Raw genomic sequence first — 12,627 nt, 5'->3', positions numbered from 1 at the left:
TATTATGGGATGTGAGAAATTTATTGATTTTTAAAAAGATGTCTTTTCCCCCAAAGGAATGTAAAAGGTTATTTTTATCCCGAGTATTTACTGTTTTCCTGTTTGATAGCAAGATGCTTGGAGAACAAAAGGCAAAGGAGATGTGGAGAATTTCACAATGGGGTAACCTCTGAGGTAAAATCTTGGATTTTTTTTTTTGTATTTAGTAAGTGGGTTTTTCCAAATGATGTGTTTTAAAGACCTTGTTTTTATTGAAATCAAAGTGATTTGAGGTTTAAACGAACAAGTGTCTAGAAACTGAGGAAAAAAAAAAATCTGTTCTTATCAGTTTAATATCTGATACGTCCCCTATCTGGGGACCATATATTAAATGTATTTTTAGAACAGGGAGATGGAAATAGCGCTTGCTCTGTCCACTCCACGCATTGACCTGGTATTGCAGTATTTCCAGGACCGGTGCACCCTTTCCTTATGTGTTCACTAAAATCAGATTCCAAAAGTGTTTTTTGTGTTTGCCATTGTTTCTGTCTTTCTGAAGGGATCTCCCCTTTTAATCCCATTATTTCAACACCTGTTGGACAATGCATTTGTACAGTCATGTGTGATAATGAGCTAATTTATTAAATGCAATTAATTAATACATTGCCACCTCTTGTTTTGTGTCGTCTGTGTTTCTGGCATTTCAAATTGGAACAGCTCATTCACCTTCCTTGTCTTCTCTCCGCCCTCCCTCCTAGGTAAGTTAAAGAGCTGCACCTGAGCCAGCCATCAAGCCAGCCACTGATTGATGCAGCACCACAGTCAAATAGTGGAGTGGAGTAGGGGAACAGCAAACAGCCATTAAAGCAGCCAGCCGCCCGCCCGCCCGCCACAATGTACCTACCTGTGTACACTAGATGGATGTGATGGAATGTACTGTCGTCCCTACATTTCAAAGAAGTAAGAATTGCAGTTGCAACAAACCCTTGCTTGCCTACAAAGAGAGCAGCAATTTGGATTTGTTACTATGTTACCTGGAAGAATAACAAACTGTGCAAGGATGGAGGTTGTAGGAGCAAGGAGAACAAGTTGTCTGTAAAGTTGGTGGATGCCTATTTTCCATTTTGCAGTCCCTTGTCTCCCTCTTGTGGCCTCCTGGAGGCAAATAAATGTGCAAAAAAAAGACAGCCTGGGGGCCGCCTGTTGCAGTGTTGCCCTCTCAGGCAACACTGACTGACTGACTGAGCAGCACCGTCTTATATAAAGTTCAGACGGAACTTTGCACGTGTCATAGTACAGCCCTGAGGAGCCAGAGCCAGCTTTATGACATCATAATGGGGCCTCAGAGATAAAAGCCTGGGCCCAGGCAGTGTTGGTCAGTGCTGCTCAGCAGGCAGCACTGGACTGGATTAAAGCTGATACAAGTTGTGAAGGAACAAGGGGTGGCTGTGGGCATGCACTTACTGCTGCTGCTGCTGCCAGTATTTTCATGGCAGGAGGACATTTGGGCGTTGCCAGGAAGGCGTTTTTATGTAGATTCCTCCTCTTTCAGCACTGCATTGTGGTGCAAGCAAAAGAAGCAAATCCTGTCTAGCTTCCTCTCCGGCCTTTATTCACCTCCCGCCTAGCTGTGCTTGTGTGAGTGTGTGAGCCGGCAGGGCCCCATGGAATTGCCTAGGAGTAGGCTGAATCGTTGCAAGGGGTGAACAGCAGTATTGGGCAGGCTCGGGCAACGCGCGGCACATTGGGGTTATCGCTTCTCGGCCTTTTGGCTAAGATCAAGTGTAGTATCTGTTCTTATCAGTTTAATATCTGATACGTCCCCTATCTGGGGACCATATATTAAATGGATTTTTAGAACTGGGAGATGGAAATAGAGCTTGCTCTGTCCACTCCATGCATTGACCTGGTATTGCAGTATTTCCAGGACCGGTGCACCCTTTCCTTATGTGTTCACTAAAATCAGATTTCAAAAGTGCTTTTAGTTTTTGCCATTGTTTTTTTCTTGCACATTGGATTTCTCCTTTAATCCCATTATGTGAACACCTGTTGGACAATGCAGGTTGTCTAATGTGTGATAATGAGCTAATTTATTAAATGACTGATGAATAGATTGCCACCTCTTGTGTTGTGTCTGTGTTTCCAGCATTTCCATTTGGAACAGCTCATTCACCTTCCTTGTCTTCTCTCCGCCCTCCCTCCTAGGTAAGTTAAACAGCTGCACCTGAGCCAGCCAGTCACTCAGTCACTGTTTGATGCAGCACCACAGTCAAGTAGTGGAATAGTGGAGTGGAGTAGGGGAACAGCAAGCAGCCATTGCAGCCGCCACAATGGACCTACCTGTGTGCACTAGATCGATGTGATGGAATGAGCTCTCCTCCCTACATTTCAAAGAAGTAAGAATTGAAGTTGCATCAAACAAAGCCTTGCCTACAAAGAGAGCAGCAATTTGGATTTGTTACTATGTTACCTGGAAGAATAACAAACTGTGCAAGGATGGAGGTTGTAGGAGGAAGGACAAGTTGTCTGTAAAGTTGTTGGATGCCTATTTGCCATTTCGCAGTCCCCTGTCTCCCTCTTGTGGCCTCCTGGAGGCAGCTAGCTAGCTAGCTAGCTGTGCAGGCAACACGGTGGGCACATGTTGCAGTGTTGTCCTCTTAGGCAACACTGAGTGACTGATTGAGCAGCAACGTCTAATATAAGGTTCTGACGGAATTTTGCGCGTGTCATTGTGGGGCCGTAAGAAGTGAGAGCAAGCTTTATGACATCATAATGGGACCTCAGACAGAAAAGCCTGGGCCCATGCAGTGTTGCTCAGTGCTGGCCAGCAGGCACTGTATTGCAGGTGATCCAAGGTGTGAAGGGAGAAGGGGTGGCTGTGTGTATGCACTTTCTGCTGCCGCTAGCGTTTGCCTGCACGGCAGGAGGACATTTGGGCGTTCCCAGGAAGGCGTTTTTATATAGATTCCTCCTCTTTCTGCACAGCATTGTGGTGCAAGCAAAAGAAGCAAATCCTGTCTAGCTTCCTCTCCGGCCTTTTTTCACCTCCCGCCTGGCTGGCTGCCTGTGTGAGCCGGCAGGGCGCCATGGAGGTGCCTAGGAGTAGGCTGAATCGCTGCAAGGGGTGAACAGCAGTATTGGCCAGGCTCTGCCAATGCGCGCCACTTTCAGGTTATCGCTTCTCGGCCTTTTGGCTACGATCAAGGTTCGTCCTGACGTAGCTGGGGGTGCGAGTTCTTGGGCGACTTCCAGAGCAGGAGGAATTTCTTTTTTCTGTGGTCTACGACTGACAGGTGCATCATGTCTGGAAAGAATACTATTCGTTTGGAGTTGAGTCCCACGGACATGTTAAGGAACAATGCCGTATACCTGGTTCGGGATATCATGATGAGGAAGATCGGAGTCCAGAAGGAGGAAATCTTCAGTGTGAATGAGTTCCCACGCAGAGGTATTTACGAAGTCACTTTTGAAAATGGGGGAAGGTGTCTACATGTTTTTGAATAGCTGAGAACTTATGCAAATGACTCATTGCTGGCCGGGATAAAAGTAACACCATTGTTTGGGCTGCAGGAGAAGATGGTAGTTGTCAATGTATACAACCCCTATACAAGTGTGGACCTGATTGAGAACTTTCTGAAACACTATTGTGAACATGTGCGTGGTGGGGCCAAACTCACTAATGTGTTGGGCATTTACAATTGTAAGCTCAGGTTTTTTTGTCTGCTTCAGAATGTACTCTATTTGTGTGGGAGGCTTCATTCACCCTCCTGCAAATGTTTCTGTTGCAGGGTTCAGGGGCTATATTACTTATACTGGACAGCCGACGTCTTGCCGCAATTCTTTCCAGTTTGGCCACACAAAATATATTTGTGATAAGGGTCAGGTATGCAGAAATTGTAAGCAAGTTGGACACCATGCTGGAAGTTCCACCCAAGGCATCAAACTTATGGGGAGAGTTATGAACGAGTGCGGTGTGTGGACTGTCAAATGTAAATGCCTGGTAACTTTGGTAAAGGACCCCTCCACCCAAAACACAAGACTCTCACTGGCCCGTTTTAAAGATTGGAACAGTGAATGGCGACCTCTACTTCTCGGGGATGCCAAACTTTTGCAGGGCCTGCGGTACCTATGGGCATACCAGTTTTAACTGCGATGTCACCTGCAGAAACTGGAAGTAAAGAACACACTTTAAGAGAATGTATAGGAGAAATTTTTTTTTAATTTCTGTCAAAAAACTGGTCATTTCTATTTTTCTTGCCCCTATAGGTACCGAGGCGAAAAAGATGAGCAACCCAGAGCGCCCCCACGTACTCCAACAGCGGACCAAACCCGTCCCCAGTGAGAGGAACAGACCAGCCACACAAAACAGGAGAGCGGTACCTGGGCTTCAAAGGTGCGAGGGACTGGAGCCAAAACAGGTACCTCGCAGGCAGCAACCTTGGAGGATAAGAGGAAGCCCAACGCAAAAGAGAAAAGACAGGCGAAGAGGAAGGCGGAAAAGGAGCAGGCCGGAAAAACTGAGGCATCCCAGAAGGCTGGTTGCTCAGGGGGTGCCGGGCCTGCTCCAAGCCCTGGGTCTCTGGCATCCTCGTCGGATGAAGAGGACGAGGTGCCGGTGGGTCCCCGGAAAAAGGGGAGGCAAACCAGAGTCAGTAGGGGGGAGACAGGGGATGAGCAGATGGACACCACAGTGAAAAACTATGTGGCTCCTCCTAGGTCCCCCTCCTCGCCGCGACTGGTAAGGCGGGCACTGTTCCCACCGTGGCAACTGACACCCGATCTTGTGCGCAACCTCCCCCTCCAGAAAGGCCTGCACGACCCCAGGGGGGAGGTGCGAGACCCCTAGGAGACCCACCTGACTTTGGATGGTCAACCATTTGAGACCCAGGGAGATCCGAATGCGTTTGGGCTCCCCATGCACAGAGGTTTGGTTGCTGGCGTTTCCCTCGGCAAAGGCAGTTCCTCTCCTTCGTTTTCCCTCCTGACGAATGATTCTGACTGGGGCGGGAATCTGAGTCCAAGCGAGATATTTGGTATTGCTGGTGGATAAAATGTCTGATTTTAAAACAAAACCGTTACTATCAATTTATTTATTATTTTAAAATCTCCACAAAAAAATGTCTGAACTAAAGGGAATCTCCCTCAACGTGAGGGGCGCCAAGTCTAAAGTAAGAAGGGTTGCTCTCTTCAATTTTTTATCTTGCCTGGCAGCCTCTGTTTTTTTCCTGCAGGAGCGCGGTATTCCCCATACGATGAAGTGTAAAAAATATAAGGAGGATTGGAAATATGGTCCATCCGTCTGGTCTGGAGCAAATGAGTCCAGATAAGCAGGGGTCGCCATTCTTTTTAAGGGAAACGTTTTAATTGATTTTATTCAAGAAATCTTACCAGGACGTATTTTATTGGTTAAGGGCCTTTTATTGACGGAGTCAAATTGCAGTTTTTAAATTTTTACGGCTCACCTGATAAAAATGAGAGGGCAGAAATGCTAGAAGTTTTATCTCTTTTTATTAACACAACTAAGGCCCCATGCACACGACCGTATTTTTGTCCACCCGTAAATACTGGCGTATATACGGGTCCCTGGTCACACGTATTCCACCCGTATTTACGGACCCGTAAAAAATAAGGTGGGGGCTGGAAATGATGTAAAAATCTTGACCAAAGTTCCTAAAAGAGTCACATGATCGCAGAAATGCCTTTCTTTGTGCCATTTGTGCATTGTGAGAGCAGCCTTTAGAGACTTTGGAGTATACATTTGCAATAAAACAGAGCGTGATTGCAATAACATTTGGGGGGAGGGGGTGGCAACTTACCTAGCTTGCAACGCTCCCTCACCGTGGCAGACTCCCATTCCTCGGGATGGAGGGACATCGCCACGTCATTCCACGCTTGCTCCTTTGCCACGCTGTCTTTGTACGCCTCCTGGCGTTTGTCCCATATCACGGGGTAGTCTTGTACAAATGCAATGAGGCTCTCGACTTGGAGTTTTGTTAGTGCCATCTTTATCTCAAACAATCGTACAATAAATGAGGGCTGTGGCCTGCAGACAGGGAAGTCCCCTGACGTCGCCTAGCAATGCTCCCGTAATTACAGGTGCACAAACGTAGCCACCCGTAATTACGGGAGCCCCATAGACTTCTATGGGCTGCCCGTGCCGTAATTACGGCCTGAAATAGGACATGTTCTATCTTTTTCAACGGCACAGGCACCTTCCCGTAAGCATACGGGGAGGTACCCGTGGCCAATAGAAGTCTATGGGCCCGTAATTACAGGAGTTTTTACGGTCGTGTGCATGGGGCCTTACTTAGTCTTTTATCCTCGCAGGTGATTTTAACTGTATCCTGAGAGGGGAACGCCGGCTTACAAGTGCTACAAGTAGAAATTATGACAAGACCTCTGGACTGCTCAAAGATATGGTGGGTGATTTTAAGTTAAAAGATGTTTACAAAGAGTGTAACAGGAGCAGTCCAGAGGAAGCCGGTGTTATATGGAGCAACGCCACCTGTAGCTCCAGGATAGATTTTATTTTTTGTAATGAAAATCTACTGCCTTTTAAATGTGAAGTTTTAACCAACGTGTTTTCAGATACCAGGCTTTTATCTTTTTATGTGAAGCGTAATCTTAATAATCTTATTTGTAAGAAGTCCTGGAAGATGAATGTTTCCTTTTTAGAGGATCCACAGGTTTTAACCAATGTTATTGAATTTTACAAGAAGAGCAGGCGGGTGAGAGACACGAGGGCTCCCATCAGTATATGGTGGGAGAAGATGAAAAATAAAATAAAGGATTTTTTTATTAAAGAAAATGTGGCGAAAGCCAAAACAAAATATGCTGTTTTTAATACACTAAACACCCGCCTGCAGACCCTGTACAAGATGCGAGACAATGACATAGAAGTGCAAACCGACATCCCCGACCTGAATAAAGAGATAGCCCAGTGCCTGGAGCAGAAAGGTAAAGAAATAATTTTTCGTTCCAAAATAGAAAACAGAGGAGAACGAGACCTGCTCCAGGTACTTTTTAAAAAAAAAACAACAATAAAAGGGCTGTCATCAAAAACATTGAAGGTGTGTCGGATGTACAGGGTCTTTTAAGTAAAGTTCATGAGTTTTATACTGACCTTTTTAATGTTAAGACTGTGGATCGTGATTTTATGCGTGACTCACTGAAGGAGATTACCACTGTTTTAGACCCTGTCTCCCAGAATTTTTTATTGCAGGACCTGACGGAGCAGGAGATTTTAGAAATAGTTAAAAGTTTTAAAGCAGGTAAAGTTCCTGGTCCGGACGGTATACCCAGTGAGTTTTATGTAAAATTGTATTATTTTTTAAAAGAAGATTTGTTTTTACTATACGCTGACGTTTTTAAATCCAAGATGCTGCCTAAGTCCTGGCAGAAGGGTGAGGTCTCCCTATTATACAAGACAGGTGACTTCGCAGTTCTAAAGAATTGGAGACCAATAACCCTTCTAAATAGCGACTATAAGATTATGGCAAAATTATGCGCGAACCGTTTGAACGCCATAATACCCCACATAATACATTCCAACCAAGTATGTGGGGTACCAGGCCGCAGCATCTGGGATAATCTTAACCTTATTAAAGACGTGATTGAGGACACGAGGTCTAGGAAGAACAATTTAGCAATTTTTTTTTTTTTAAATATCCTTTTTATTATCAGTTTTCACATTTTCTTACAAACATTTCACGTAAAAGTTACATCATGAGTGCGCAGCACTGTACTGTCATGGAATTAACTTTGAATTAAATTCAACATAACACATAAACATATAAACATATGAACATGGCATAATTGTCTATCTTCAGATGGACCGAAAGCATGACTTCCCCCAACCCCGACACGACCTAGGTCATTAATAAGTTCCTACTCATCCTTTTTTTTCCCCCAGCTGATTCAGAGTTGCAACCCCCCTAAAGTGCCTGCCAAGAGCTGTGTACAATACCACTTTGTGTACTGGAAGGGCCTAACAATTTCCGCTATTTCGGCTGCTGTACATTGCGATTCTATGAATGTTTGCCACTTATCAAATAGCTTCTTGGTTCCCGTTTCCTTCCGCCTTTCCACCTCCACCCTCTCAAGAACCAATAACTGTTTCAGCCGCGACACAATCATTTCTAATCCCGGCATGTCTGCCTCTAGCCATTTACTCAGGAGGCATCTCAAGGCTACCAGTAGAACCGTGTGCACCAGCACGGGAGGTGACCTCACTCCTCGAACACCCTCTTCCTCCGGCGGCCGCGCCTGATGGAATAGTAGCGCTTGCGGCGTCATTGGGAGATTCGTTTTCCAATGGTCCTCAATATATTTCTGTACCATCCCCCAAAATCGTTTCGTATGTACACACTCCCATACTCCATGCCACAAATTCGTCAGTGGTGTATTGCAGTTGGGACAACTTGTAATGTGGTCAGGGAAAGATTGTGAAGGCAAAATATTAAAGCCATATATAGCTGCATGCATCAACTTAAAATAGGTTTCCCTCCAGCTCTCATTTATCACACTCTTCCGTACCGTCTCCCAACCCCCCAGTATGATCTCTCCTATACCTGGATCCTGAGTCCACCGTTCCCAGCTTTTAAAACTAATCCTTGATTGCGGTCGAACAAAACCACCTCTCAATGCTCCATACAGCCCCGAAATGGTCGCCCGCCCAGTTGTTGGACCCATGACCTCATCCAGAGTGTGCGAGGTAGCTTCCTTACTCGGATCCCTGAGCCTGGAGGTGCAAAATGCTCGTACCTGAAGTACTTGCAAAAAATTGACCCTCCCTGCTATGTGTCTGAGTTTAGTGGTGAGTTCCTCCCCAGTTAACCACCTCTTTTCCTCTGTGTGCATAAGATCCCCTGCATTTCCCACGCCTACCCTCCCCCATGAGGCAATTCCGTCCCCCTTGTCTATTCCCGGTAAAAACTCTGGATGTCCGCTTAACGGCATATATTTCGAGACCAGGTGAGGCAGCCCAAACTGTTTACGTACCACTTTCCAAGCTAGGACTGTATCTCTCAATACAATGGAGGTTTTGAGACGGCACGGAAGAGAAGCAACTCTACAATGTAACAAAGCTTTTAGGTTCCAGGGTGAGGCATACTCCCCTTCCAGATCTAAATTGGAATAATTGCTTGTCTCATGAAGCCAATCTACTACATGGCGAAAAAGACAGACCACGTTATAACCCCTGACATTCGGAAAGTTCACACCACCTTCTTGTTTACCCATCATAAGCTTGGTAAGTGCTATGCGCGGCCTTTTTCCTGCCCATATAAATTTAGTGAATGAAGCCGTCAGTTTCGAGACATCCACATGCTTCAATAATAGAGGAAGTGTTTGAAAGGGGTATAGCAATCTGGGGAAACTAACCATCTTAATCAGATGGCATCTTCCCAGGAGGGACAACGGCAATTGGCCCCATCTAGTGAGTTCTGCTTGTATTTTTTTAATTAACGGGGGATAATTTAGGCCATACAGAGTGTCTGGTGCCCTCCCTATTTTGATACCCAGATAAGTAATGCAGTGCTCAACCGGTGATATCCCGCAACCCAAGGATTGCCAAAAGGTCTTAGGCAATGGCCTGCCCAACTCCAGCAGTTCGCTCTTAGATATGTTGACTTTATATCCCGAGCATTGTCCAAATTCCTGTAAAAATTGAAAAACCTTCCCTAAATGCTCTTGAGGATTCGACATAAAAAGTATGACATCATCAGCGAACAGGGCTAATTTCACTGCACAAGACCCTACTTGAATGCCTCTGAACATATCCGATTCCTCCAGGTATCTAGCCATAGGTTCCAATGCCAGATTGAATAACAGGGGTGATAGGGGGCAACCCTGTCGTGTTCCTTTATGTAATTGGAAGGGATCTGATAGGAACCCTGAGGAGTGAACACGTGCTTGCGGGCTATTGTAGACTCCCTTCAGGAAGACCCGGAAGTCTCCCTGAATGTTCATTTTGTCTAGCACCATCCCCAGACATTCCCATTGTATGTTATCAAAGGCTTTCTCTGCGTCTAGCGCTAAAAGTGCCGGCCTGGTACCTGGCTGGGGATCATGCCTGACTGTTTCTAGCACCGTCAACACCTTGCGTAGATTTGTCACTGCTGCCCTGCCCTTTACAAAGCCTACTTGGGACTTTCCCACCAGTATGGGTAGATACATAGCCAGCCGATTGGGAGGAATTTTTGTGAGCAATTTCTGATCTTGGTCTATCAGCGAAATGGGACGGTACGCCCCCGGTTCAAGAGGATTCTTCCCCTTTTTGGGTAGCACCTTTATATGCGCTACTTTAGTCTCTGCTGGTAAAGCCCCCGTGCCTAGCAAAATATTATAGTATGCCACCAAGGTAGGACTGATGTCCTCTCTCAGAGATTTAAAAAACTCCCCTGTGAATCCATCCAGACCCGGGGCCTTTCCGTTAGATAAGGTCTTAATGGCGCTCCAGACTTCCTCTAATGTAATCTCTGCGCTCAAGTGACCATTTTGCTCCTGGGTGAGCCCTGGCAGCTTCACCTTCTCCAAAAATTCCCTCCCTTTTTGGAGATCTATGGGTGTTTCTGAGTAAAGGGCTTGGTAGTACTTACTTAATATGGTATTGATTTTTTTTGGGTCTGAAGTAGGAGTTCCATTTGATTCGTTAAGTGTTGATATGTGCGACGGTGCATACCTCCCTTTTGCTAATCGCGCTAATAATTTGCCCGCTTTATTGCCGAAACGCATTAAATCAGCATCAAATTGGGACCGGTAAATACTCTCTCTTTTGTCTAACCACTGATCAAACTGTCGCTTGGCTTCCCTCCATTCCTCCCCCAATGGCAGTGATGGAGAGTTTAGAAATGCTGTGTATGCACACCGTAATCTGTCGCTCGCTGCCTTGTATCCTTCGGTCGTCTTACGTTTAAGATTAGACATATATTGCATGATTTTTCCTCGTATTACCGCTTTAGCTGTACACCAATACAATGACGGTTCCGAGCGATGCGATACATTATCCCCATCAAATTCCATCCACCACCCCTTAAGCTTCTGTACAAAGCCCTCATCCTTTGCCAGAAAGGCAGGAAACCTCCAGATAAAATCCGTTCCTCTAGCTACTGTGTCGGCCAAGGTAATGGTAACCGGAGCATGGTCCGAAATGACTAGATCTTCAATTGTCGCTTCACGTAAACGCCGCGATAATTCGTCACTAACTAGCAAGTAATCAATACACGACCATGACTGATGAACATGGGAGAAATGTGTATATTCCCGCGCATCTGGCTGTAGACTCCTCCACGCATCTATTAGGGCCGTGTGTCTTAAAAAGTCGGGCAAGATCTTATCTCTATTTCTCTGCGAACTAGTCCCTGCGCTCCTATCCTCCTTTGAAGATCTTACAGTGTTAAGGTCTCCCCCTAGAATCAAAAACCTAGTGCGATCCTGCTGGAGTTGGGATTCCAAATGACCAAAAAAACCAGTGTTAACCGTATTTGGGCCATACACATTATGAATACTGACGGTTTCCCCTGCATGCTCCATCACTAGATGGATCCAACGGCCCTCGTCATCCCGCTCCTGGGACACCAGTGTAAACACAAAATTTTTATTTACCAAAATTATAACTCCCGCCTTACCCTCCCTTGCCGACGAGCCAAAAACCTGACCCACCCAGAATTTTTGCAAATACTTAAACTCCGGCTCGGTAAGGTGAGTTTCCTGCAATAGGGCCACATCTGGGTGCAATCTTTTCATGTGTCGTAAAAGTTTGGTCCGTTTCTGTGGGGATCTCAGCCCTTTAACGTTCCAAGAGACTATTTTCATGTTATTGGGCCATGTATAAGATGAGCTAAAGTGCCTAAAAGTCGTGCAAAGTTCGGGGAGTCAGATCCGTCTTTTTCCAAGAGCCATGTATAAACATTAACATAACCAAAACCCGGCTTATAAGCCAGAACCAACAAGGCCAACCGGCCCTTATCTAACGAAACCCTCAAATCACCTGCGGCAAGGGTTAGCAGCCCCTTCATACCCACTGGTGTACGTGACTTCACTTTTTTCTGTTATGTCAGAACACGCCCCTCCCTCCCCCTCCCCCCCAGCCTGCACATATGACTCCTTCCCTGAGGAAGTAACACCTGCCCTTGCCCCCTCAATATATCTTTGTCGCCTGTGCACACTCTTATACATTTCCATATCATCAATTTTAACAGCCTAGCGTCCGTCTGGATTATATCTTCATGACTTTTATGCAAACAGACTTAAAATCACATATCCACATGAATCTTGCTTCGCCTCAAGGTTTCCCCCACCTTCTATCACAATTTCCCCCAATTTGCCATCTGTGACAGATACAGCTAATCCCTTGCGTGGGGGAGGCATTGTCTCATTCCCGGTCAATCCCACCCACAAGGAAAAATCTCAGACCCTGATCTAACTCCCTCACTAATCTCCTGTAGTGAAAATGCAGGGAAATACCAAAGTGCATACATTTCAACCTTATAACATTGTAACATTATAACCATAGGCCAGCTGTTGACCGGTACAGAGTGCCGTATACTACCACCAAATATCACCCTCAAAACTTTCAAATTATCTGTAAACTTATCTGTATCTGGTCGGAATCTGCAATTGGTCTACAGCGTCCACAAAATCATCATC

The 12,627-nt window shown here is 45.7% G+C and overlaps 2 non-coding genes across 2 annotated transcripts; both read left to right on the top strand.

Moving 5' to 3' along the window:
- Positions 1-282: 282 nt before the first annotated feature.
- On the top strand, positions 283-467 carry LOC142654348 (U2 spliceosomal RNA). The gene has a single exon (XR_012849008.1). It is a non-coding gene; the product is annotated as a U2 spliceosomal RNA (small nuclear RNA).
- Positions 468-1,731: 1,264 nt separating this feature from the next.
- LOC142653315 (U2 spliceosomal RNA) lies at positions 1,732-1,922 on the top strand. The gene has a single exon (XR_012848251.1). It is a non-coding gene; the product is annotated as a U2 spliceosomal RNA (small nuclear RNA).
- Positions 1,923-12,627: the final 10,705 nt, after the last annotated feature.

This window comes from Rhinoderma darwinii, chromosome 5, assembly GCF_050947455.1.
Source record: "Rhinoderma darwinii isolate aRhiDar2 chromosome 5, aRhiDar2.hap1, whole genome shotgun sequence".
Lineage (NCBI taxonomy): Eukaryota > Metazoa > Chordata > Amphibia > Anura > Rhinodermatidae > Rhinoderma > Rhinoderma darwinii.
The sequence above is the reverse complement of the archived record's forward strand: the minus strand, read 5'-3'. Positions and strand labels throughout refer to the sequence as shown.